Source organism: Saccopteryx leptura, chromosome 7 (genome assembly GCF_036850995.1).
Source record: "Saccopteryx leptura isolate mSacLep1 chromosome 7, mSacLep1_pri_phased_curated, whole genome shotgun sequence".
Lineage (NCBI taxonomy): Eukaryota > Metazoa > Chordata > Mammalia > Chiroptera > Emballonuridae > Saccopteryx > Saccopteryx leptura.
In genome coordinates, this window is record NC_089509.1 from 86,548,397 (window position 1) to 86,555,495 (window position 7,099).

Sequence of the window (7,099 nt, forward strand, 5' to 3'; positions counted from 1 at the left end):
AATATTTCAGAATGAAGTTATCAAGAAATGGTGCAAACCTTATATGAGAAAACCGTTTGCACTCCTGAAAGATATAAAAATGGACTTGAACAAATGGAAAGACATCCTGTAACATAAAAAGATCAGTTTTCTCTAAGTTAATTTATAAATTTAACAAATACCAATAAAAATACCAACAAGATTTTTACGGAGTTAGACAAGTTGACATTAAAATTCATATGGAAAAATAAAAATGCAAAAATAGACAGGAAAACAGGAAAAAGAAAAATTTATGAAGAGAGGCTAACCCTACCAGTCATTAAAATACACTATAAATCTGGTTTGTTTATCTATTCATGGTACTGGCGTACAAATAGACTAATAGACCAGTGGGATAAAATAGCCCTAGAAATAGATGATCCAATGCATATGGAAATCTAACATGTGATTAACATGGTATCTCAAATTACTTGGGAAAAGATGGGCAATTTAATAAATATTGGTAAGACAACTGGTATGCCATTTGCAGAAAGATAAAATTAGAACCAAGTTTCACACTATTATCAAGAATAAACTTCAGCCTGACCTGTGGTGGCACAGCGGATAAAACGTTGACTTGGGACAGTGAGGTTGCCAGTTCAGAGCCCTGGCCTTGCCTGGTCAAGGCACATATAGTAAGCAACCACTACAAGTTGATGCTTCCTATTTCTCCCCTTTCTTTCTCTCTCACTTTCCCCTTTCTCTAAAAAAAACAATTAAAAAAATCTAAAAAAAAAAAAAAAAAAGAATAAACTCCAAAAGGACCACAGATATAAATGTCAAAGATAAAACCATAGAAGTACTAGGAAAAAGTATATATGATTTTCTCTTTAGTCTAATGTAGAAGATGCTTTCTAAGCATGATTTAAAATTCAGACTCAATAAAAAATAGTTGATAAATTTGACTACGTTTTTAAAAACCCTTGAATAACAACAAAAATAATAAAAACGAGTTACTAACCAAGAGAGAATTCCCCCTCCACATACACACATTTCTCACATACTTCTCAAAAATATGAAAAGATGTTTAAATTCAGTCATCACAAATGAAATGCAAATTATATCTACTCTGATGATACACCTCCAAAAGTATGACAAAGTCATTGTAGTGTTGTTTGTAATTGCAAAATTCAGGGGAAATCTAAATTTCTGCCAATAGGAGAGTATGTGAATAAACTGTGAGGTGCACGTTCAATGGAGTATTATGAGTCTGTAAAAAAACGAAGTCATTTTCTATAAACTAATGTAAAGTGATTTCTAGGATACTTTTAAATGAAAAAGACAGATTGCAAAAGTTCTAATAGTATGTCAGTTTTTGTATAAAAATAGAAAATGAGAAAACATACATGTATCATTTGTGTGAAGAAACACAGAAAACATAAACAAGAAACTGTTAAGATTAGATACCTACAGTTAGCTGAATAATGGCCATTTAGATCCCAATTTAGCAAATTTTGAATGTTACCCTCTACGGAAAAAAGGGTCTCTGTAGATATTATTAAATCCAGTATATTGAGATGGAGAGATTGTCTAGGATTATTAAGATGGGTCCTAAATATAATCACAAATATCTTTATAAGAGACAGGCAGAGGGCCCTGGCCAGATAGCTCAGTTGGTTAGAGCATTGTCCAGCTTTGCAAAGGTTGCAGGTTTAATCCCTAGTCAGGCACATTCAGGAACAGATCAGTGTTTCTGGGCCTCCCTCTCTCTCTCAAATCAGTCAATCAAGCCCTGGGCTGGTAGCTCAATAGATAGAGTGTCACCCTGGCATATGGACATCCTGGGTTCAATTCCCAGTAAGGGCACACAGGAGAAGCAACCATATGCTTCTCCCTCCCTCTCTCTCCCCTATCTCTCTTCTCCTCCTGCAGCCAGTGGCTCAATTGGTTTGAGCATCGGCCCAGGTGCTGAGGATAGCTCTGTTGGTCCAAGCAAATCAGCATCAGGCACTAAAAATAGCTTGGTACTTGAGCATCAGCCTCAGGTGGGATTGCCAGGTGGGGTGCATGCGAGAGTCTGCCTCACGATCTCCCTTCCACTCACCTTAAAAAATACTACTAATAAAATAGATAGATAGATAGATAGATAGATAGGTAGAAATCTTTTAAAAAGAAAAAAGAAGCAGGCAGATGGAGATTTGACTGCAAGCAAAAGGGAAAGCATGTAATGGAAGCAGAGGGAAGCTGAATCAAAATGCTGCTTTTGAACATGAAGGAAATGACCCTGAGTGGAGGAATGCAAGGAATGCAGCTCTAGATACTGAAAAAGGCAAGGAAACAAATTGTTCCCAAAGCTTCCAGAGGAAGCACAACCCTGCTGACAGCTTGATTTTAGTGCCATAAGATTCATTTCAGACTTCTGACCTCCAGAGAATTAACTTCTGTTGTTTTAAACTACTACCTCTATGGGAATTTGTTACAGCAGCAATAAGAAACCAATACAGGAGGTAAGGAACTGGGAGTGGGAAAGGAATAGAAGAAAAGAAAAGAGGAGTGATCTTTTTTAATACACCTATTTATAAAATTTTGACTTTTGAAACTAATTACTGTTTCACATACTAAAATATAAGTATAAACACATGTGTATATAAAGGAGAGAAAAATTCTAAAACTATATACAAACAGATGTAAGTAAACCTAACCATAATTCAAATAAATAACATAGTCACACTGAAGAAAGTGAGGAAATTAATGAGTCCAAGTAACTTTAGTTCACAATATTTGAATACATACCCTTCAGCAAAAGATATAAAAAAGAATAGTAGGGTTAGCAATTCTGGAATTACTGGCCATCATGAAGCTGCCTTTTTTGGGATATTAATTTTGAGCTGGTTATTAAGAAACAAGACTTAGACCCTCCTTCTTTCCTGTCCAAGAGATTTAGACAGAGATCTAATTTGGAAAGGAAACTTTGGATTAATCACTTTAAGAATTTTCACCCTAGCAGGAAGACTCTAAGCCTGTTAGCTAGATACTCCTTAGTGTCCAGTTGTTTTGAGTTGTCTTGTAAGAATTTTTCTGTCATGTATGTTTCTCTTTTCCTTATGTTACCCATTCTCACTTATGAAATCTACTACTCCATCCTCCCTCCTTTCTCTTTTGTCCAAAAATATCTGATATACCCAATGTTGCCTCACTGTCTTTGGAATTTTCATGACTATGTGAATCCCCATGCGCATGTATTAAAACTTGATTTTCTGCTGTTGATCTGTCTTTGTTAATTTGATTTTCAGCCCAGCCTAGAGAAACTCAGAACTATTAATTTTTTTAACTCCCACATTATTTTCTGTGACTGAGTAAAAATTAAATGTATTATAAATAATAGAAATCAAATTTCTCATAGTTGAAGAAGTAATACATGCATTGAAAAGGAAAATGCTAGAATAAACCCTATGATTTTGTTTCAGATTCTAAGTATTGCTGTGACTACATAGGTTCTAAAATAGGTAGATAGATAGATAGATAGATAGATAGATAGATAGATAGATAGATATAAAAACATGGATATGTTAAAATACATGCATACACGTATATATAAATGTACATAGATTTTTCAAGCTCTGTCCCCTTAGAAAGCCTAGCACTAATGACACCCCAGTAGCAATGGGTACACTGAGTGCCCTGATTTTGGTTTCTAATCCCATTCTCCCCTTTCCTCCAGTAAAAGAAACCAGAGCTTCTTAATGAAATGGCCAATTGACTGATTCCAGAGCTGGGACCAAGAAAGTATAAAATTAGCCATAAATATCCTGCTGCTTCAGAAAGTAAGGACATATTCAATGAATGGTGGAAATTATCAAATGGGACATTTTGCTCATAAAAATTAATTATAATAGTTAGAGATTATAATCTGTTGAATGAAACAAGAGTTCGTAAATCTGTACGGATAAATGCTGACAGATACTGATAGATGAGTCCATACTGTTAGATAGGTAGGTGGATAAATAGATATGGAGAAGAAAGCTCTACCAACCAGTAAATGTAACAGAAACAATAAAATAGAAAGGTCGCCATTTGGCAACTATCACAGGAATAATTGATTCAGGCAAGGTACATCAATAGATGTGAAAACTAGTAAGTGAAAATTTTGATTAGTAGCAGAATAGTTACATACATTCAACACATCTCCCCACAAGATTCTTATTAATTATAAAGGGAATAGTGTTAATTCTACAGTGGAGAAACCTGGCAGATACCACTTTAATTAAGAAGTCAAAGTTGTAATTACCAGTAGAAACTATTATGTGCCCATAGGATTACATATGTTTATATATATCATATATGTATGTTTATATATATGTTTATGTACATATATATCATATATATGTTTCTATATATCTTATATATATCATATATAATATGTGATATGATATATTAAGAAAATTCAACATCACTTCCATAATACAGTTGCCCAAAATGAAAACTTAAGTGTAATCCTGAAGAAACATCAATCTCAAGGGGAGGGACATTGTAATTTAGTAGGCCTATACACTTCAAAAATGTCAAGCTCATGAAAGGCAAAAAGACTTTAAAAATTTTCCAGTTTAAAGGTATCTATAGGGTCTGAAACTGTCAAAATAAAAAGTATTATAATAAAAATGTAAGTAAATTTATTTCAAAACAATAAATAAAAATATAAATACATTTACAAATATATAAAAATGCAGTCCTTTGTTAGGGTTAAGTAGAGTTTATATAGGCTTTCTGTAAATTATTCTGGCAATTCCAGAAGACCTTACACAAGCTTATATATATCTATATCCATATATCTATATATATCTTCTGCATAGCCCTGATTATGTCCCTTTTTGACCAAAAATTTGTGTCCACATTGCCAAATAATTGACCCATCCCTTCTTTCCTACTTAGCCCTCTGTAATTGTATTATACCTGAACTAAACTATTTGTTAGAAAATTTTGCCTTTTTTTTCTATTTTATTTCCCTTGATCCTGCCCTTGTCTCAACATAAAATGCTCCTTTTCATACACTGCAGTTCTCCTCTGGCGAAACCCTACTCATCCTTTGTTAGTTTCCTGAGGCTACTGTAGCAGATTCCCACAAACTGGGTAGCTTATTGTTGGGGACCGAAATATAAACAGGGTGTTTTTATATCCAGGGGAGAGGTGCTGGGCCTAACCACCCATCTCACCTGCCCAGTTAACAAAGAGCTATACCTGATTACTGCGTATCCCACCCAGGTTCTCCAGAAGAGGCTGGAAGCTAGTTTCTTATTGGTATAAAGTTAGATCTAAATGGTATGGTGGGGGTTGTCTTTAAGTTGTCTTGGAAACAATTGAATTGCTAATGGACCAGGTTTTTTCCCTGAATAAAGACAGATGTGCTTCTGGGGGCCGCCATTGCATCGGCTTAGGAGCAGTAGAGACTGCTTGCCGTATGGTCCTCCCCGAACCCATCTTTATGTATATATCTTTAATTCTCTGTCTATCATTTATTTAATTCCATACCTTTTCCCGTTTGAGAACCCCGTAACAGACTTGTCATGGCTGGACCACGACAGCTTATAACAGCAGAAATTTATTATCTCAGAATTCTGGTGGCCAGAGTCCATACTCGAGCTGTCGGCATGGCTGCACTCCCCCTGAAGGCTCGCAGGAATCTGTTCCTTGACTCTTTCAGGTTCTGGTGACTGTTGACATCCCTGAGCTTGTCACTGGATCTCTCTCTGCTCTTTTCTCTTCACAGAAGTCTGTGTGCCAAATATCTCTCTGCCTCTTTCTCATAAGAACACTTGTGATGACATGTAGGGCCCACCTGGGGAATTCAGGATAATCTCATCTCAAAATCCTTAACATAATAAAATCTCCAAAGACTTTTTCAAAATAAAGTAATAGCCATGATTTTCCCATATAAGGCAATATTCATAATTCCAGAAACTAGGAAGATATGGCATCTTTAGGGAGCCATTTTATTAGCCTACAGCAGTCCCCTAGGTCACATGAAATTTCCTCAGTATTGGCTTCCTGGATATACAACCAAATAAGAATCATTCTATCCTCTGCTACTGTCATGGCAACAAACATGGACCATCTTGTATTATTATTAATGTATATGCCAGATCTACTAGTCTCTAAAATTCTTTGAAACACAAACTTTCTATCATTGTAATCCCATAGGACAGGGGTCAGGAACCTATGGCTTGCAAGCCAGATGTGGCTTTTTGGATGGCTGCATCTGGCTCGCAGACAAATCTTTAATAAAAAAATAATAACGTTAAAAATATAAAACATTCTCGTGTATTACAATCCATTCATTTCCTACTGCTCATGTTCATGGTTGCAGGTGGCTGGAGCCAATCACAGCTGTCCTCCGGGACAACACTAAATTTTTATTGGATAATGTGAAACGTACATGGGTCGTTGTATGGCTCTCACAGAATTACATTTTAAAATATGTGGCGTTCATGGCTCTCTCAGCCAAAAAGGTTCCCGATCCCTGCCATAGGACCTGGCACCTATCAACTGTTTATCCTTTTTTCTAAATAATTTCTACCACCCCTTATATTGTTCTTTTCTTACACGTTAAAAAATGGAAAATATAATCTTAATAAAAACAGCTATGTTACCTGTCTTAATATAATTAAGGTGATGGGGAAGATACATGATATTTTTTTAGTTTAAAAAAATTAGCAGCCCTGGCCGGTTGGCTCAGCGGTAGAGCGTCGGCCTAGCGTGCAGAGGACCCAGGTTCGATTCCCGGCCAGGGCACACAGGAGAAGCGCCCATCTGCTTCTCCACCCCTCCACCGCGCTTTCCTCTCTGTCTCTCTCTTCCCCTCCCGCAGCCAGGGCTCCATTGGAGCAAAGATGGCCCGGGCGCTGGGGATGGCTCCTTGGCCTCTGCCTCAGGCGCTAGAGTGGCTCTGGTCGCAACATGGCGACGCCCAGGATGGGCAGAGCATCGCCCCCTGGTGGGCAGAGCGTCGCCCCTGGTGGGCGTGCCGGGTGGATCTCAGTCGGGCGCATGCGGGAGTCTGTCTGACTGTCTCTCCCTGTTTCCAGCTTCAGAAAAATGAAAAAAAAAATAATAATAATAATAAAAAAATTAGCAGTTGTCCTTTTAA